The sequence below is a fragment of the Mesoplodon bidens genome (assembly GCF_964165515.1).
Source record: "Mesoplodon bidens genome assembly, chromosome: 4".
Lineage (NCBI taxonomy): Eukaryota > Metazoa > Chordata > Mammalia > Artiodactyla > Ziphiidae > Mesoplodon > Mesoplodon bidens.
In genome coordinates, this window is record NC_138160.1 from 100,297,138 (window position 1) to 100,319,025 (window position 21,888).

General features: G+C 38.1%; 1 long non-coding RNA gene across 2 annotated transcripts in view; it reads left to right on the forward strand.

The window, feature by feature from the left end:
• The window catches only part of LOC308615724, a 35,593-nt gene extending 14,147 nt beyond the window's left edge, over positions 1-21,446 (forward strand). For both annotated transcript variants that reach the window (XR_014015619.1, XR_014015620.1), the window contains exons 3-4: positions 12,090-12,217; positions 21,089-21,446. This is a non-coding gene — a long non-coding RNA (uncharacterized lncRNA). The remainder of the gene's footprint in view (positions 1-12,089; positions 12,218-21,088) is intronic.
• Positions 21,447-21,888: the final 442 nt, after the last annotated feature.

Here is a 21,888-nt window from a genome sequence, read left to right on the forward strand (position 1 = left end):
AATATACTGTTTTTCTCCTGTTAATCTGTCTTTTGTCACTTTAATTTGCATGCCCCCAATTAGTATACGGAAGAGGGTAGAGGAAAAGTTTTTTTCCTACCCAGCAAGTCTGCCAGTTTTCACAAATGGTGCTATTGGCATTTTTGGTGGGACAGTTTTTTGTTGCATGGAACTGTCCCATAATTTCAGGACATTAAGTGTTCCTGGCCTCTGCCAACAGGGCTCACACACCCCACTGCCCCCCATCTCACAACATGTCAACCAAGTATACCCTGTACATATCCTAAATAGGATTGTCAGATAACATTTGGATTTCATATCATTTCAGAATAATTTTTATGTAAGTATGTTCCAAATATTATATGGGATACACGTATACTAAAAATACTTTATTGTTTGTCTGAAATGGAAACTTAACTGGGCTTCCTGTATTTTTTTAATAGATTTTTTTCTTGTAGAGCAATTTTAGGTACACAGCAAAATTAAGAGGACAGTACAGAGATTTCCCATATACACCTGTCCCCTGCACATACATAGCCTCCCCCATTATCAACGTCTCCTACTAGAAAGTTACATTTCCTACAACTGATGCACCTCCACTGACACATCATTATCACCTCAAGACCATAGTTTACATTACCATTCACTCTTGGTGTTGTACATTTTATGGGTTTGGACAAATGTATGATGACATGTATTGAGTAGTACGTACATCTTACAGAGTAGTTTCATTGCCATAAGAATCCTCTGTGCTCCAGCTCCCTGTATTTTTATTTTTTAAATTTTTATTTATTTATTTATTTTTAAGAATTTATTTACTTTATTTTTGGCTGTGTTGGGTCTTCGTTGCTGCTTGCAGGCTTTCTCTTGTTTCTGTGAGCGGGGGCTACTCTTCATTGCAGTGCTCGGGCTTCTCATTGACGTGGCTTCTCTTTGCTGTGGAGCATGGGCTCTAGGTGCGCGGGCTTCAGTAGTTGTGGCTCGTGGGCTCAGTAGTTGTGGCTCTTGGGCTCTAGAGCACAGGCTCAGTAGCTGTGGCGCTTGGGCTTAGCTGTTCCACGGCATGGGGGATCATCCCGGACCAGGGCTCAAACCCTGCATTGGCAGGCGGATTCTTAATCACTGTGCCACCAGGGAACCCCTCCCTGTATTTTTAAATGCTTAATCTGGCAATCCTAATCCAAAGTCTCCCTAGAGGGGTGGTACCACCATTCATGAGAACTACCTCCTCTTAGAAAGAGCCTTGCCAACTTGTCTAACATTCAAGAATTCAAAAATATTGCAGGGCCTCCCTGGTGGCGCAGTGGTTGAGAGTCCGCCTGCCGATGCAGGGGATACGGGTTCGTGCCCCGGTCTGGGAGGATCCCATATGCCGCGGAGCGGCTGGGCCCGTGAGCCATGGCCTCTGGGCCTGCGCGTCCGGAGCCTGTGCTCCGCAACGGGAGAGGCCACAACAGTGAGAGGCCCGCATACCGCAAAAAGAAAAAAAATATATATATATATTGCAATCATTCATTTATTCAGCAAATATTAAGTTGCAACATTTTAAAGTGTTTACTGGGTATCTTAAGTTTCATTAGGTATTGTAAAAAACAAAAATAAATAAGACATAATCCTTAATCTCCAGGGACAGTCAAATGCTCGTTCCCCCACATCAGCTAAACAGTCTGTGGATACGACAAAGCTGAGTTTATTGTTTACTGCAGTAAGAAAGAACACTACCACAAAAGTGTCTTAATGGTGTCTCAGAGAGAGGACAAAGTTGGGATATTTATTGAGATTTTGAAGTTTGGTTCAAGGCAGGTCTTTTAACTTTAGGCGGAGAGGAGAGTTGATTAGGATTGCACATGGATCATTATATGAATTACATGGATGTTATAGTTTAGAATTAGTGGACACAGCAAGGTGAGGCTTTGGGGGCAAGTCTTGGGATGTAAACTGTTGTTCGATACCTTCTATTGATGAGTTGATGATTCTCCCAGGAAATTCCACCATTTGACATTTTCCTCTAGATCAAATAGTTAATGCTTGTTTACCTTTTCCTGGGAAAATCAGTAATTATCCTGGACAGTTATGCTTAGAATTTCAGAGGTACACTCTTGCTTTTCACAATTCCACAACCACGACCTCATAGACTATAAATTTCTGTGATTCTACATGTAACCAAAATGTGGATGACCTTTTGTTGTCTTCTAAAGATGATCTAAGTCCCAAGACTGATTCTCTCTACTTACTGTTTTAGCTCAGAAACGCTGTAAGTTTCCCAAAGAGAATTTATAATGTTATCAAAGTTCTTTAGCTAGGACATAATATATCCGGAGGAGATAAACCCTTTCTTCCTGGCAGACTATAGGCTGTTCAAAGCTTTGCCAGGCCAGTAACAAAGACAATTACGAAGAATCCTAGATGGCACTGACTTTTTCAGAAAGTGGATTCCCAGCTCTTCTGAAATAATGACGTCTTTGAATAGCGTCTGTTAAAAGCAGCTTTATGAACTAAGTCTTTGGTAAGGAAACCTCTTCTTTTGAAACCTAAACATGAACGGGCCTTTTGTGATTTATAATCAGCTTCCCACTGTGCTTTGTCTAACGACAGTAGTCACAGCAGCTAATCTAGTAGAAACATCGACACGTTATTAGGGGGACCCCCTTTAAATCCGATGTTCCTCCATACTGTAAAATCTTTGATTCTCACTGAAAACACACCACAGTTCTTCGTAAATAAACTTACCTCCTGTGAAATCCTGTTACATTTTTTGTTACATATTTCTGATGATTGTTATAATATATACTTTAAATCCTGCTACATTCCTTCTGTTACCGAGTCCAAGCTCGCTCTGCTCGCCGCATGACAGGCCAGTAAATCGGAGACGAGGTGTTGAGGCAAGGAGTGCCACTTTATTCGGAAAGCTGGCAGACCGAGAAGATGGTAGACTAGTGTCTCCGAAAAACCATCTTATCGGGGTTTGGATGCCAGTTTCTTTTATAAAACAGAGAAGGGGAGGAGATGAGGAAGTAAAGTAAAAAGGCCATAAGATTTGCAAATATCCCCTGGAATGGCCGGCCTAGGGGAGGGAATGTGTTAATTTCTTCTTTCTTGCAGCCATCCACAGGTGGACAGGGTCAGGATGTTCCCTGAACAAAGGCACTCTGGTTTAACATTCAGGCAGAGGGGCAGGGTTCCCTGAGGCAGACCATGGTGTATAGACAGTATCCTTGTAGTGATCAAAAGTAACAGGAAGCGAAAGTTAAAGTAAGAGAAACAGATCCAACATGTAGTCAGATTTGGCTCTTCCCTGTTACACAAGGACTTGCATTTTGGGTGGCTAGAAAAATTGGCTGACCGAAATAAGAGATGAGTTTATCGTGGGAAATGTGGGTACCCTGATCCCTGCCTCGAATAAAGCAATTTAAAGGAAAGGAAGCAATTTGGTAAAAGCATAGTTCTTGATTAATAAATTGGGTGTTTTACCTGAAAGTTTCTGTTTTTACTATTACAAATATATCTTGACCCTGATAAATAGTCTTACTTATATTTTTAACTGCCCTAAGACTTAGCTTTAAGAAAAGAATTACGCCACATGTTCAAAATATACCTTCTCCTACCACAATCTAGTTGCTGCAGATTTTTGAAACCTCATTCTGGACAAGCATAAATTTGTGCAAATGTACCTACTTTTAACCAGATGTTATTCAATTTGAAAAGCAGTCATATTCTGATATTCAAGTGCACAAAGCGACTTTTAGACTTGGCCAATATTCTTATACCTGAATAACAAATTTACCTTTGTGTGTCTGTGTATGTGCATATATCTGTATACGTGTACCCACAAGTATCATTTCCCATTTTTGTAGTATCCTTTTACAACCTAAAACCAACATTACATGCTGTCACTTAATGGTTTCCTAATTATTATTGCTATGTAGCGTTGTTAGTAAACATTGTACATGGAGAGAAGTATTACAGTTAAATCAGCTGAACTACAGTTCAATGCTCTGAACCCAGTAGGTTTTTGTTTAGAACATAAGCAGAGTAAAATCTAATGATAGACACAGGAACATGTCATACCTTTGTTCTGTTTTCTTTTTTTTGAACCTTAGGTTTCGAGGGTTAAGCTAATAGCCATACTTCCTTGTTCATGGCACAGATGTGCAACCCTTCCTCCCATCCTCTCACTTTTTAAAAAATTTTAGGTAAGGGAAATATTTTACACATGTACTCTTATTCTGCAGGGTTTAGAGGGAAGTCTTAGGAGTCAGAGAGACTAGAGTTTGGATCCTGATTCTTTGCCACTTAATGAGCGTGCAATCTTGGGTAAATGATTTGACCTCTCTGAGACTCCATTTTCTCATCTGTAAAATAGGAATAATAATAACCTCGTCGTGGGGTTGTTGTAAGAATTGGATTATGTGCTTAGAGTGCTCAGCACAGCATCTGGTACATGTTAAGTGCTCGTTACATTTTTGCTACTGTTATTATATCACCAATGGCATAAGAACTTTTGGTCAAAGAGCTATCCAGGCTAGGAATATCCACTATCAGTATGCTGCATAACTTTAAGCAAGTCACTTTGCCAAAGTGTTACTTTGTTTCTGCAACTAAGACATGGAAATGACATTACAAATTGTGCCTTCTAAATAAGATTGTGAAAAGTTAAAGCCCTAAATAAATGTTAATAATTTATGCCACCTCATTAAAATCTGTAGTTATGTTTATAATCCTGAAGATAAGTATAATTAATATTTGGTATTAGTAGTGTGCCTTCCACTCAGGCATTAATAAGACATTGCAAAGATGAGCAAGCATAGAGCATTGAACCTACCTAAGGTTATGGACTCAGTAAGACAGGAGGAGCAGATATTCTGTAAATGACCGGCAATCAGAAATTTATCTTTTCTGAAGATTTTCATGTTTATTCCCAAACTGTAAATAACAAGCCCTCAGTGAACCTTACCAGCTGCTCTTTTAGGAAGTGTGTGGCACTAAGTGGGAGCTGATACTGTGGGCCCCTAGGCCACTTGAATAGCTATGGCCATTCCTCTCCTCTCCGATGCCTAATTCTGACATAATATTTAGCTCCAAAGGAGGAAATGTTATGCTGTAAAATGATGGAACTCCTGGGCCCCCAAGGCACTCTGCTCTGACCCTCAGATCTCAAGGCCCAAGATTATCATTATTGGCTCATTAGCCTGTTTTTTTGTTTGTTTGGTTTTTGTTTTTTTGCGGTACGCGGGCCTCTCACTGTTGTGGCCTCTCCCGTTGCAGAGCACAGGCTCCAGACCCACAGGTTCAGCGGCCATGGCTCACGGGCCCAGCTGCTCCGCAGCACGTGGGATCTTTCCGGACCGGGACACGAACCCGTGTCCCCTGCATCAGCAGGCGGACTCTCAACCACTGCGCCACCAGGGAAGCCCCTCATTAGCCTGTTTTAATTGTAGGGCTGTATAGAGCAGTAACATGGAGCCTTTGAGTCAGACTGCCTGTGTTTGAATCCCAGCTCTCATGCTCACTAGCAGTATAAACTATACCCCTTAGGGGTTTAGTAGGGTTGACAAAACTAACACCTACCTCAGACCAGCACCTGGACCATACTAAAGGCTCTATTAACATTGGCAAATTAGTTTTACAGCCAAAACTGTATGCCTAACTGGAATGTTGTTCACCTAAAAGGTAAAATTAGAGGATGAAGTTGGCTTAAATTGAAATAATTTATATGAGCAGTTGCCATCAAGATACCGATGTGAATCACTTCGTAGTGACATAAATAACACCAGTTCTTTTCTCCTCATTGCTAAAATTCCAAGTTAATATAGCACAGAGGATGTGTGTGGGCTTTTAAGTCAGTCATGACACTTACTGGGTGTCAGTTACCTTGATTTTCCCATCTGTAAAATGGTTAAAAATAGTACCTTCTTCACAGAGCTGTTGTGAGGTTTAGATGAGAAAATGAAAGTAAAGTGATTAGCATAGTTTTGACAAACAGTAAATACTTAATATGTGATTTATAATGTTCGTGGTGGTTATTGCTGTTTTAAGTAAAATAATAATGCATATAAGCCCCTTCTGATATTCCTAGTTTTTTTTTTTTTTTTTTTTTTTTTTTCTTTTTGTGGTATGCGGGCCTCTCACTGTTGTGGCCTCTCCCGTTGCGGAGCACAGGCTCCGGACGCGCAGGCCCAGCGGCCACGGCTCACGGGCCCAGCCGCTCCGCGGCATATGGGATCCTCCCAGACCGGGGCACGAACCCGTATCCCCTGCATCGGCAGGCGGACTCTCAACCACTGCGCCACCAGGGAGGCCCTGATATTCCTAGTTTTAAGCATGATTATCACAAATTTAAATGTGTTCAGAAGTGGGACTTCTCATTGTAGATTTAGACATATAGAAACAATTTGAGGGCTTCCCTGGTGGCCCGGTGGTTGAGCGTCCGCCTGCCGATGCAGGGGACGCGGGTTCGTGCCCCGGTCTGGGAGGATCCCGCATACCGTGGAGCGGCCGGGCCCGTGAGCCGTGGCCGCTGAGCCTGCGCGTCCGGAGCCTGTGCTCCGCAATGGGAGAGGCCACAAGAGTGAGAGGCCTGTGTACCGCAAAAAAAAAAAAAAAAAAAAAGTGAGGTGCTTTTGGGAAGGAAGCCCAGATCTTGGAATGCTCACTTACACCTTCTTATCCATACTGATGTGCAAAATATTAATGAAATAAAAAAGAAGCAGAAAGAGAAACATTGTAGACTTCTTCAGCTGTTTCGGGAGCTGAAATCAGAACATTGTAGCAAGGTCATCCTGTTGAGTAAAATCAGTAACACTATCTATTGTTTATTATAAAATAAAAATTTTTTATTGAGGTATAGTTGATGTACAATATTGTATAAATTTCAGGTGTACCACATAGTGATTCACAATTTTTAAAGGTTATATTTCATTTATAGTTATTATAAAATATATTTCCTGTGTTGTACAATGTATACAATAGATATATAGCTTATCTGTTTATCTATTTATTTATTTATTTAATACATGACATCCCTAGGTTAGTTTGTTTACTGGATCTATACTTTTTTTTTTAATTGACATACAGTTAATTTACAATGTTGTGTTAGTTTCTGGTGTACAGCAAAGTGATTCAGTTATATATATATATATTTACACATATACATATGTATATACACATATATATATTCTTTTCATATTCTTTTTCATTCTAGCTTATTACAAGATACATAATACAGTTCCCTGTGCAAAAGAGTAGGACTTGTTGTTTACCTATTTTATATATATTAGTTTGTATCTGGTAATCCCAAGCTCCTAATTTATCCCCTCTCCTCTTCCCCCTTTGGTAACTGTAAGTTTGTTTTCTGTCTGTGAGTCTGTTTCTGTTTTGTAAATAAGTTCATATTTTGGATTCCACATATAAATGATATCATATAATATTTGTCTTTCTCTGTTTGACTTAATTCAATTAGTATGACATTCTCTAGGTCCATCTATGTTGCTGCAAATGTCATTATTTCACTCTTTTATTTTTTTTAATATTTATTTATTTATTTTGGCTGCACAGGGTCTTAGCTGCAGTATGAGGGATCTTTAGTTGTGACACGCGGGATCTAGCTCCCTGACCAGGGATCGAACCCAGCCCCCATGCATTGGGAGCACAGAGTCTTAACCATTGGACCACCAGGGAAGTCCCCATTATTTCATTCTTATGGCTGAGTAGTAGTCTGTTGTGTGTGTGTGTGTGTGTGTATGTGTGTATATACACACACCACATCTTCTTTATCCATTCATCTGTTGATGGACATTTAGATTGCTTCCATGTCTTGGCTATTGTAAATAGTGCTGCTATGAATATTGGGGTGCATGTATCTTTTCCAGTTAGAATTTTCTCCAGAATTATGCCCAGGAGTGGGATTGCTGGATCATATGGTAACTCTATTTTTGTTTTTTTGTTTTGTTTTGTTTGTTTTTTTTGCAGTAAGCGGGCCTCTCACTGTTGTGGCCTCTCCCGTTGTGGAGCACAGGCTCCGGACGTGCAGGCTCAGCGGCCACGGCTCACAGGCCTAGCTGCTCTGCGGCATGTGGGATCTTCCCGGACCGGGGCACGAACCCACGTCCCCTGCATGAGCAGGTGGACTCTCAACCACTGCGCCACCAGGGAAGCCCTATTTTTGTTTTTTTAAGGAGCCTCCATACTGTGCTCCATAGTGGCTGCACCATTTTACATTCCCACCAACAATATAGAAGGGTTCCTTTTCCTCCACACCCTCTCCAGCATTTATTATTTGTAGACTTTTTGATGATTGCCATTCTGACTGGTGTGAGGTGATACCTCACTGTAGTTTTAATTTGTATTTCTCTAATAATTAGCAGTGTTGAGCAACTTTTCATGTGCTTATTGGCCATCTGTATGTCTTCTTTGGAGAAATGTCTATTTAGGTCTTATGCCCATTAAAAAAAATTTTTTTTTGATATTGAATTATATGAGCTGTTTGTATATTTTGGAAATTAAGCCCTGTCTGTCGCATTGTTTGCAAATATTTTCTCCCAGTGTGGAGGTTATCTTTTCATTTTGTTTATGGTTTTCTTTGCTGTGCAAAAGCTTGTAAGTTTGATTAGGTTCCATTTATTTATTTTTCCTTTTATTTCTTTTGCCTTGGGAAACTGACCTAAGAAAACATTGGTACAATTTATGTTAGAGAATGTTTTGCCTATGCTCTCTTCTCAGTTTTCTGGTGTCATGTCTTATACGTAAGTCTTTAAACTATTTTGAGTTGATTTTTGTGTATGGTGTGAGGGTGTGTTCTAACTTCATTAATTTACATGCAGCTGTCCAGCTTTCCCAGCACCACTTGCTGAAGAGACTGTCTTTTCTCCATTGTATATTTTTGCCTCCTTTGTCAAAGATTAATTGACCGTAGATGTGTGGGTTTATTTCTGGGCTCTCTTCTGTTCCACTGATCCAATATCTGTTTTTGTACCAGTACCATGCCATTTTGATTACTGTAGCTTTATAGTATTGTCTGAAGTCTGGGAGGGTTATGCCTCCTGCTTTGTTCTTTTTCCTCAGGATTGCTTTGGCAATTCTCGGTCTTTTATGGTTCCATATAAATTTTAGAATTATATGTTCTAGTTCTGTGAAAAATGTCATGGGTAATTTGATAGGGATTGTATTAAATCTGTAAATTGCTTTGGGTAGTATGGCCATTTTAACAATATTAATTCTTCCAATCCAAGAGCATGGGATATCTTTCCATTTCTTTAAATCATCTTCCATTTCCTTTATCAGTGTTTTACAGTTCTCAGCATATGAACCTTTCACCTCCTTGGTCAGGTTTATTCCTAAGTTTTTTATTTTTTTGATATGATTTTAAAAAGGATTTTTTTTTTTTTACTTTGCCTTTCTGATATTTCATTGTTAGTGTAAAGAAATGCAACTGTATGTTAATCTTGTATTCTGCTACCTTGCTGCATTTATCAGTTCTAGTAGTCTTTGTGTGGAATTTTTAGGGTTTTCTGTATTTAGTATCATGTCATCTGCATATAATGCCAATTTTACCTCTTTCCTTCTAATGTGGATACCTTTTATTTCTTTTTCTTGTCTGAATGCCGAATAGACTTCCAGTACTATGTTGAATAGGAGTGGTCATCCTTGTCTTGTTCCAGATTTTAGCAGGAAGGCTTTCAGCTTTTCACCATTGAATATTATGTTGGCTGTGGGTTTGTCATAAATAGCTTTTATTAAGTTGAGGTATGTTCCTTGTATACCCACTTTGGTAAGAGTGTTGTAATTTGTAAGGTATATATTCTAAAACCTTCACATATCTCTAAGTCCAAATATATGTTCTCATCTAACACCTTTCCCTCCCCCATTAAATTCTGTAAAGTATAACTGAAATGTTTTGGACTTTTTCAGTGCATTAATGATTATATAAATACTGAGCTAAAATAATTCATAAAGCTTTAAAAATACATTCTGCCACAAAAAGAAAATACATATAGCTTGTTTCTTCATTTCATTTAGATTACCCATGACCTAACAGGTGTCTGTAAACCTAAAGTGATGGTGGTGGATGACGATCCTCCTGCAGGAGCCATTTGTAGACCATGACTTGAGCCACTGTGGAATGGGGAGTTTCACTCCTTTACCCCAAATTTCAGTATTCTTGCTAAGAACTTCCCCCTTCTTAGCCTTCTTTTCTTTTACCAGCACTAGTTATTAGCTTTCCACAGAAAAAATGTTTTATTGGGCTTCCCTGGTGGTGCGGTGGTTGAGAGTCCGCCTGCCGATGCAGGGGACACGGGTTCGTGCCCCGGTCCGGGAAGATCCCACATGCCGCGGAGCGGCTGTGCCCGTGAGCCGTGGCCGCTGAGCCTGCGCGTCCGGAGCCTGTGCTCCGCAATGGGAGAGGCCACAACAGTGAGAGGCCCGTGTACCGCAAAAAAAAAATAATAATAATAATGTTTTATTGTTTCATAAACGTCATGGCTGTGAAGCAGCATGTAAAACCAAGTGAGTGAGAGGGCAGGTAGACAGCCCTTCATTAGAAGGGCCTTCATTAGCTAACAGACTTATTCCACACTGAAGTATTAAGACGCGTGAGTCCAGTTTTATTCCTGAGCAAGACTAGTACATACAGTGGTCCTTACGCTTACTTGTGAAGAATTAAAATCATGTCTGTTGAATACCAGAGGTTTGCTTTTCTTTAGTCTTTCCTTTCTGCCCTCTGACCCCCGCCCCTTATTCTCTCCCTGCTCCCTCCCTGCCTGCCTTCGTCCCTCTCTTTTTCTACCTTTCTTTTTAGCTATACAAATAATACATAAAACACATTTGTAATATGTGTGTACCAATAAGAACAGAGCCTTTGTTCTTCATGCCTTACTTTTAGTACCTTGTACATTGTCTGACACCCACAGAAGAAACTTAACAATGAAATGAGTGAATGAAGCATAAAAAGCAAAAAGGTCTCCTTGTCACTCTTACTCCTTCCCAGGTAACCGTCATAGTCATGTTATTATTTTTTAGTTTAGTTGGCAAGATTCTCTTCTGTGGACAGTGGGAGTGACTTAGTTTTCTCTTTGGAGTAGGGCTTGGCTAAGCAGAATGCATGGTTTTGCTTACGTGTGTGTAGCTTTTCCTTGATCCTAAATTGGGAGTTTCCTGACACTCTTAGGGAGAGTGATGCAATCATCGCTCCTTCGCAGTAGCAGAGAAAGCACATTCAAGAGGCTGAAGCTGGATGAGGGGAATTACCTTCCTGGATGACTGGTCTCAGTCATATATGAGACAATTAAAACTTTCTAAAATGTAACTTTCACATAAAGCTCTGTAAGTGTTGTATAGAGAGCAATGAAGGCAAATTTTTAATAGTTTTTCCAGTTACCCAGCCTGTTTCTGGGAGACTTAATCCTTCTGTCAAAAACATTTAAGGGAAAAGATTTTAATTTTAACGTTTCTTCACAACAATTAGGGCAATAAACATTTTATAAATAAATTATAGCAAACTAATTAGAATACTTTTTAAAATTTAATTTGACTGGCGTTTAATTCATATGACAGAACCTTTGATGAATTCAGGTTTTTGAAAGGTAGTTAGAGTGTGCATTCCCTTCCCCCACGCCAACCAATATGCAGTTGTTTTAAAATTCAGTTTTCTTCCTTTGTTGACTACAGAGTCTTTATTTGAATCTAAAGGCCTTAACCCTATAACTTCCAACCACTTAACTTCCTTATATTACTCTACATTGATTGACATTTCAAATATCTCTGTTGTGTAAACTTCTTCAATGAAGAAAAACTATTATGGATTTGACTATTTTGAAGATCATATTCTTTATAAAGAGGACATCTCAAAAAATCAAGGGTTTAGAATTTTTTTCTAAGTGATAGGTAATATATAATGTACTGGGTTGGCCAAGAAGTTTGTTCGGGTCTTCCATCTCTTACAGAAAAACCCAAACAAGTTTTTGGCCAGCCCAACAGAATAAGTACCACAGTAACTTGGAAACTATAAAAATCTCTGCATTTATTTGGTTTATTTTATTCTCATATTGTGAGGAAAAAAATGACAGACATTTGTTTCTTCCTATTTTTCCCAGCTATTGACCTAAAAAATGGTTCTGGAAAAGTGTATCAAGGCCCTGCAAAAGATTCTGCTGATGTAACCATCTCGCTTTCAGATGAAGATTTCATGGAAGTAGTCTTGGGCAAGCTTGATCCTCAGAAGGTAAAGTTCTTAAAATGTTCATTTATTTGTCATTTATTGCTTCCTATTTGACAATTGCAGTTTTTTGGCTGACTCCAAAATTCTGATTTATAAGACAGATATCTTGCAACTCTGAGGAAAGACAGAGTTGATAGCAGTATTCAAATTGATAGATCATATATTTTTCGAATGGAGTTTTTCAACTGATACTTTTTAAAACTAAATTTTGGGGTGGAATTCTTTAGCAGATAAACAATGTAAAACCCACATCTAGGCCTTTTAATATATTGTCAGTTCAGAATTGAAAAACCATATGATATTTCATAAAATTAGACATTCTTTCCTGATATATAAAATTAAGAACTTGTCTTAATCATCACTGAAAACTGGAAATAGAAGGATGGAACATAATAGCCAGTGTCTTACTGAAGGTAAAACATTTAGAGACATTTCAGTGGAAAATCATGATTGAAACAAGAGTGCCTTTGCTGGCCATTATGAGGTAATATTGTTCTGAAACCTATGGCCAGTCCACAAACACACAAAATTAGATGTAGCAATTAGAATGGAGTAGAAAATTTGAATGATTATGTAGCTAGAAATCCCACGAGGATCAACTGATTGATTCTTAGACCAGAAGAGTTCAAACAAGTGATTGAATGCACAATAATTATTTAAAAATAGCTTTCACATAGCAGCAAAACCAACTAGAGGATATAATTTTAAAAATTTGTTTGTAATCACTACCCAAACTACAAAGTACCAGCGACTACCCTAACAAGAAAAAGCACAGGGCTTATTTGCAGAAAACTATACAACTTTACAAGGAACGGAGCAATTTGACTACGGGAGAAAATGTTCAATTTTCCTGGATAAAAAGACTAATTTTAAAGAATTGTAAAGTAGTATAGTGGTTAAAAATACGTTCTTTGGCATCAGATAAATCTAAGTTTGAATCTTAGCTCTGCCACCTACTCTCTAAGCCTTAATTTTCTCATTGTAAAATGAATTGTGATAATCCCAAAGGATTGTTATGATAACTAAATCCAATAATATACATGAGGAGCTTAGAATAATGCGTGGTACTGAGTGAGCCCTCAGTTAATTCCTTCCCAGGAATTTATTTAGTACCTCCTTTTATTCAGGTGCTAGGTGTGGCTGAACAAGACAGTGCCCCTTCTGGGTAGAGCTTAATTCTAGAGGGAAATGGAAAAGAAGTATAATTTCAGGTGTGAAGAAAAATAAGAGTAATGGGTTATAGCAGTGGTTGGCAAACTTTTTCTGTACAGGGTCCCCTAGTAAATATATTCTAAGCCTTGCAGGTCACATGGTCTCTGTTGCACCTACTCAGTTCTGCCATTGTAGAGTTAAAGTAGCCATGGATACTATGTAAACAAATGGACGTGGCCGAGTTCCAGTAAAGCTTTGTTTACAAAAACAGGCAGCAGACTGGTTTTGGCCCGTAGGCTGTAGTTTGCCAGCCCCTGGATTAGAGTGTGACAGGATAGAAGAACTATTTGAGACCGATTGTCCAAAAAGGCTTGATAGAGACCTGAACAAAGTGAGGGAAGGAGCCATAAGGCTAAAGAAACAACTAGCACCAAGGTGGGAGGCACTGGTAGCTCAGCTTGATACTATAACTGTGAGGAGGCCAGTGGGGAGAGAGGCAGGAGGCGAACAGGGAGAGGTAGGCATGGCGTAGATCACACAGGACCTTGTAGATGTTGGCAAGACAGTTTAGATCTTGTGTGATAGGAAGCTATTGAGCTGTGGAGTGACATCTGATTTTTAAAGGTCATTGTGGCTGCTGAGTGGCTAATTAAGAGTTCTTTTTTGAGATATATTTGAGGTGCTTATACATAAAGATTAAATGTAGGATTTACAGAAACATTTATATAATTGCTAGGAATATCAGACCTTTGGGGGAGAATGGATTATTCAGTGAATGGTACTGGGCAGTTGCATAGGAAATGGTAGTGCTTTATGTCATTCCATATACCTTAATCAGTACCATACAGGATGGAATTAAATGTAAAAAAATTAAAGCAGAAGCAAAACTTGATGAAAACCTAGGTGTTTATTATTCTTAGTGACAGTCCTTAGAGAAGTTCTAATTTAATATTAGGGGTTTTCTAAACTCATTTGGCTCAATTACGTTCTGCCTCACCTCAGTGCTTTCTGTCATCACTATTCTTCAGTTATCAAAGACCTTATATCCCAGTGTACAGTCTCTCTCTCTCTCTGTCTCTCTCTGTCTCTCTGTCTCTCTGTCTGCATCAACTCTTGTCAACCTTGATGGCTTCCTTCAGGATTTGTAAAAGTGACTTCTCTAACAGATGGCTCTTAGTTTATTGATATTATTTCTAATTATCTTTTACTCTATTCTACATCAGCTTTTGTCTTTATTGGGAGCATAATATGTACAACTTCTAGTATCTGTTACAAAACATCACCATTTTCCAACACCATCACCTACAGTTTCATTAACTTGTTTTGTTATTCCTGCTACTGCTGTTGAGCTTCCCAGAGACCTCCGGTTTGTTGACAACACCACTTTCTATCCATCAGCTCCCTTCTGTCTTCTCTTCTTGTTCAGCTTAGAGTCCATGGTCCATCGGAGTATCTCCTTTGAAAATACCCTCATCTCCCTTGTACCTCTCTCATCTTATTTGCCTGGAAAACTCCACTCTATTTTAACCCTACTCTCTGCCATCTTTGCATCTGTACCTGAATAGATGAAGACGCCAGGAGAAAAGCCATACAACTAGACAAATAGGCTTCCCTTTAAAATTTTGATTACAGGTCTCAAATAGTCTCTACACACTGTCTAGCAATCTTACTGTGATTTTCCACTAAGCCTCCATTCCTGTTGTCTGAGATGAGTATTTCATACCTGTCTTCTCAAAACTCCCCCATGCCTACCTCTCTTTCATTTTCAGCTGATGATCTTTCTCATGTTCTTTGGGAGAAAAAAAAGACTTTCAAATGAAAATATTCACTTTCCCATCACCAGATCTATTTTGTCAGCATCTGCACCTGTCTTCTTTTCTTCCTATACATTACATTGAAGGAAGTCTCCCTCTTCCTGTCAAAGACTTCTTCACTTCTCATCCAGGTATCTATCTACTCAAAGTCATTGCTTCTTCTCCTTTCCACTTTTTTCTGCACCATTCTCTCCCATTCTACTACATAATTGTCCCACAGCATAGAGGCAAGCTAACATCTTGATTTTAAAGCAAACACTCTGTTGATACCAGATCCCCATCCAGCATGCCATATCATTTCTCTGTTCCTTTTCACAAAAGAATTGTCTAAACCAGCACTGTTGAATAGACATATAATGTGAGTCACATAAGTAATTAAAAACTTTCTAGTTGCCACATTAAAAAAAGGTTAAGAATAAACTCAAAATGGCTTAAAGACTTGAACATAAGCCGTGACACCATAAAACTCCTAGGAGAGATCATGGGCAAAACATTCTCGGACATAAATTGTTCCAATGTTTTCTTAGGTCAGTCTCCCAAGACAATAGAAATAAAACCAAAAATAAACAAATGGGACCTAATCAAACTTACAAGCTTTTGCACAGCAAAGGAAACCATAAACAAAACAAAAAGACAACCTACAGAATGGGAGAAAATATTTGCAAATGATGCAAAAGACAAGGACTTAATTTCCAAAATATGCAAACAGCTCATACAACTCAACAACAAAAAACAAACAACCCAATGGAAAAATGGGCAGAGACCTAAATAGACAGTTCTTCAAAGAAGAAATACAGATGTCCAACAGGCACATGAAAAGGTGCTCCACATATTGCGAACTATTAGGGAAATGTAAATCAAAGCTACAGTGAGATATCACCTCACACCAGTCAGAATGGCCGTCATTAAAAAGTCTATAAATAACAAATGCTGGAGAGGGTGTGGAGAAAATAGAACCCTCCTACACTGTTGGTGGGAATGTTAGTTGGTGCAGCCACTGTGGAAAACAGTATGGAAGTTCCTTATAAAACTGAAAATAGAATTACCATATGATCCAGCAATCGTGCTCCTGGGCATACATTCTGACAAAACTATAATTCAAAAAGATTCATGGGCTTCCCTGGTGGCGCAGTGGTTGAGAGTCCGCCTGCCGATGCAGGGGACACGAGTTCGTGCCCCTATCCCGGAAGATCCCACATGCCGCGGAGCGGCTGGGCCCGCGAGCCATGGCCGCGGAGCCTGTGTGTCCGGAGCCTGTGCTCCACAACGGGAGAGGCCACAGCAGTGAGAGGCCCGCGTACAGCAAAAAAAAAAAAAAAAAAAAAAAAAAAAAAAAAAAATTCATGCACCCTTATGTTCATAGCAGCACTATTTACAATAGCCAAGACATGGAAGCAACCTAAATGTCCATTGACAAATGAATGGGTAAAGAAGATGTGGTGTATACAATGCAATACTACTCAGCCATAAAAAAGAATGAAATAATGCATTTGCAGCAACATGGATGCAACTAGAGATTATCATACTAAGTGAAGTAAGTCAGAAAGAGAAAGAAAAATACCATATGATGTCACTTATATGTGGAATCTAAAATATGACACAAATGAACCTACCTATGAAATAGAAACAGAATCACGGACATAGAGAACAGACTGGTGGTTGCCAAGGGGGAGGGGGTTGGGGGAGGGATGGAGTGGGAGGTTGGGGTGAGCAGATGTAAGCTATTATATATAGAATGTATAAATAACAAGGTCCTACTATATAGCATAGAGAACTGTATTCAATATCCTATGATAAACCATAATGGAAAAGAATAGATAAAAAAAAGAATGTATATATATGTATAACTGAATCACTTTGCTGTACAGCAGAAATTAACACAACACTGTAAATCAACTATACTTTAATTAAAAAATCAAAATAAATTTAAAAAGCTTAAAAAGAAACAGGTAAAATTAATTTTAATATATTTTATTTAACCCAATACATTCAAATATTTTAACATGTAATCAATATTAAATATTAATGGGATATTTTATATCCTACTTTTAAAAAATCTTTAAAATCCAGTGTGTATCTTATACTTATAATGCATCTCAGCCAGGGCTAATCATATTTCAAGTACTCAGTAGCCGCATGGGCTAGTGGCTACTTTAGTGGGCAGCAAAGGTTTAAACGTTCTGTCTTGACTGCTCATCTGCCTTCTCTTATCTGACTTCCACATCTGTTACTCCACTGATAATGTTTTTGTGAAGTTCTTGTGATGACCTATATTGCTAAATCCAGTAAATATTTCTCTATCTACATCTTTCTCAGTCTTTCAGTAGCATTCAACTCAGTTAACCACCAACTTCTTGAAATAATCTTATCCCTTGGCTTTCATGATACCTTATTCTCCTGTTTTGCTTTCTCCACCTTTGGCTCTTCCTAATCTCCTTTGGTGTCTTCCTCTTTTACCCCCAACTGTTGAGTTTTGGTGTTTCTCAGGGCTCATTTCAGGGCTCTTCTCTAACTAACACTCTTCTTAAATGAGTCCATCCATCCTGTGGTATTTAGAGCCGTCTACATGTTGACAACTTGCAGATTCAAATGTCTCACTCAGCATCTTCTCTGAGTTCCATAGTGGTATAACCAGCTCTTCACTTGTGTCTCTGATGGCACATCGTACTATGTCCAACTTACAACTTGTGATTTAGTTTTTTTCCCCCATTCTTTTTGTTTCCAGGAAATGGCACCATGGTCTATCTACCCAAATTAGTATGCTGAGTAATGTAAGAATTGTCTTGGCTTCTTTCTTCACCTCTGTATCCTTTCTATCCTTAATCCTGCTTGTTCTTTCTCCAGAACGTATCTTGAGTTCATTTTCTTCTCTTCGTCACTAGGGTTATCATCCTGATCCAAGCCTCCATCATCTCTCACCTGGCTTCCTGACTGGTCTTAGTGCTTTTAGTCTTGCTTTTCCACCAATCTGTTCTCCATACAGGAGCTGGGGTAATCTTTTAAAAATGTGAATCAGATTATAGGTCATTCCACCTGATAAAAACCTCCAAGATTTACTTTTACACTTGGGTAAAATCCAAACTACATATTATTATATTGTATGTGAAGTTTCCCTTGCTTATCTTCCCAGCTTCATCCTGCACTGCTTGCCTCATCACTTACAATGCTAATTCAATTTATGTTGCCTCTCCTCTTAGTCCCTTCCCATCAATTTTTACCACTTCAATGTCTATTTATTTGCCTTTTCTGGAATTTCTATTCCCATCTTTTTGCATGGCTGGCTTTGTTTCATCCAAAGTAGTTCCCTCCTATTATATTATCTAAGTAGCCTCCTTCATAGCATTTATAACAGGCTTTAATTACTTGTTTACATTTTACTTTTTGACTCCCCTACTGTAATGTTAGCTCCATGAGAACAGGGAGGGATGTCTCTTTCCTAGCATAGAATATTGCCTAGTGTACTGTAGATGCTCAATTAATACCTGAGTAGATTAAAGCAAGGATAGAAATAAGGAACATAAGCTCAATAGCAGTAGTTTAGGCTATGTAGAAATTAAAAACTTCTGCATGTCAGACTCCATAAGATATTCCATAAACCTGGGGAAAAATAAAATAATGATACATAGTATATTGGTGTTAATAACCTATAAAAATTCTGGACAACACGAAGACCTCAATATAAAAAATGGGCAAACAACATGAACCAGTAATTAATGAAAGAAATAGGTATGACTAACATACATGAGAAAAACTATTAATTTTTCCCAGTATCTAAAACATGCAAGTTAAAGCATGTCATTTTTGCCTCAGATTTTCAAAGATTAAGAAAACAGTATTATTAAGGTTGGGATAAGAGGATTCACACGTAGCTAGAAGGAATATTAATTTAACAGTCTTTCTGGAAAGTACTATGGCAGAGTTTCACTGACTTTCTTCCTTTATGGCCACTTACTGTCTCAGCACTTTTTGAGTGGCACTCCTAGGCCAAAAGAAATACCTAATGGTTCCGTTTATTAAGTAGTTATATCCAAACAAGAGTAGTTTTCATGTTGTGTTTGACCAATGTCACTGTGTTTCCTTCAAAAGTTTTAAATATTCTGTCGTGTCTGTTGGAGTTTGGTGTGGTGCCCCAGTGCACTGAGGTGCACAGTTTGAAAACTGTGGTGATATGGAAGCATGGTCAAGAAACTTATTTAAGCAATGCCATGATTTAGTAATTCTTCTTCTAGGAATCTATCCTAAGAAAACAGTTAGATAGGAACAAAGATTTATGTACACAATTCTTCCACTCAAATAACAACCATCAAATATTGGTATATTTACTTCAAGGAAGTTGGTGTTTTTATTTTAGGTTGTAAGTCCCTCTCAGACTGCAGCACCTGGCAAGCCCGTCTAAGAACTGACTCTGCAGGAGTCGCAGACCATCATGTCTGTAACTGCACAGTGAAAACTGTCTTAGTTTTAAAATTCCAGTCTCTAGTTTGAATGCTTAGCACTTGAACCTGATTGAATGAAATTCTCCTGCATTATTTTTGGGATAAAAAGTTTAAGCAAAAAAAAAAAAAAAAAAAAAAAAAAAGTTTAAGCAGTTTTTGCTTTTCCTCCAGTTGGTAAGGATTCGCTTCTGAAATTAAGTTGCTGCTAGTTAATAAGCAGGAGACATTATTAAGCAGAGAACACCCGTGTTTAGTCCTGGCCCACTTTTTGTTGGCTCTGTGGCCTTGAGTAAGTTTTTAAGCTTTTGAATTTCTTTTTTGCTGATATGCCCACTTCAGGTTGATGTCTGTGCTTCTCAAGTGATATTTTATTTGTGAGGCTGCTTTGTAATGTTACGTGTACATGGATATTACTATTTTTTCAATCTAGCTAACAATCTAGAGACTTCTTTTTCACTTCATATTCCGTATGTTATTTTCTCAGTAAGCTATATTGTGTTTTATCACTTTTATTTTACTGATAGGGAACTTGACACGGGGGGAGAACTTGCACAAGTTTCTATTGTCAGGTCAGAAAAAAAGTGGTACAGGAGCTCTTAGTGTTTTGACATTATAGTCTTTTGCTTGGTAGTAATGAGCTTAATAGCTCCTTCCACATGTTAAATGCTAAGCTAAGCACTTTTCACACTGTTTCATTTAACTCATACAACAAAGCTGCTATTTAGGTGCTGTTGTCATGCCCTTTATAGATAAGGAGGCCAGAGCTCAGAGAGGTTAAGTAGTTTGTCCAAGCTCACTTTGCATTTAGTGGCAGAGCCTAGATTTTAACCCAGGCATTCTGATGCTACAGCCCAGGATCTATTCACTACTTTGTTACACTATCTTATTTTGCCATTATATGGCCTTCTGTTTCATGAAGATATAATAAATATTTTAAATCTACTTTTGAAAGTTCTGAACTCAGTGTTTTTATTGTTAGTAATACAGTAAAGCCTTGTATTCATAGGGTCTCAAATTCACATTTAAGAATATAGGCTGGGAGGGTGGGAGGGAGGGAGATGCATGAGGGAAGGGGTGTGGGAACAGATGTATATGTATGACTGATTCACTTTGTTATAAAGCAGAAACTAATTAAAAAAATAAATAAATAAACTTTAAAAAAAAAAAAAAAAAAAAAAAGAATATAGGCTAAAGCCAGAAGCATAGGTTGAAGCAGAATTCCCAGATCTGTCAATTCAGATAAATTATTCTATGGTTTTCTAAAATACACAAGGAGTCTTTATTTTTTCTTAGATATCTAAAAATATGGGTGTTATCTATAATCATTAAACTGTCATTGCTAGATAAAAGTTGCCTTTGTTGTCCAGAGTTATTAACTCAATTGTGTTCAGTCTAAGCAATGATCTTTTTAAAAAAGAAATACAATGTGACATGGTAAAGGTTGGTTCTGTCTTTCCCTTTCTCCTTTCCAGGCATTCTTTAGTGGCAGACTGAAGGCCAGAGGGAACATCATGTTGAGCCAGAAGCTTCAGATGATTCTTAAAGAATATGCCAAGCTCTGAAGGATATACTACGTTATTAATTACAATAGAAAAATTAAATACTCTCTTCAACTAAATATGCAGAAGTGATTCAGCAAAAATGGTCAAAATTAAGATACAGGGGAAATTGCTTAACATTTTCAGATTACAGATAACTTTTTAGATGTTCATTTTCTACTAATTTTTCATGTTATTACTTTTACAAGGAACTGTAAGCTGGCACATGATTATCCTTCTGTTCTTAGACCTATGTCTTCATAATAAAAAAGTTTCACTCAAGTCCAATCTCTTTAGAATTGTGATGGCATTTATAAATTGTAAGGAAAATGAAATGAGTAGAGGCCACTTTGATGCCTTTTACAGTTTGTTTTGTTATTTTCTCTTCTCTTTATTGATATCCCAATTTTAACATGAATTTTCATCTATTTATTCATTTTCATACTTTGCTATGAGAGATAGTGTTCTGCTTTAAGGCAAGATAAAGGTCTTTGTGTTTTCAAATAGTTTTCTTTCTTCTCCCTGCCCTTTTGCTGGAAATTCTTTACTTTCATATAATGCTTGGAAATCTACCAAATATATAACTTTCTTTTTTTCTTTTTTTAAAAATTTAACTGTAGTTGACTTACAATATTATGTTAGTTTCAGGCATACAGCTTCAGATTCCTTTCCCTTACAGGTTATTACAAGATATTGAATATAGTTCCCTGTGCTATACAGTAAATCCTTGTTGA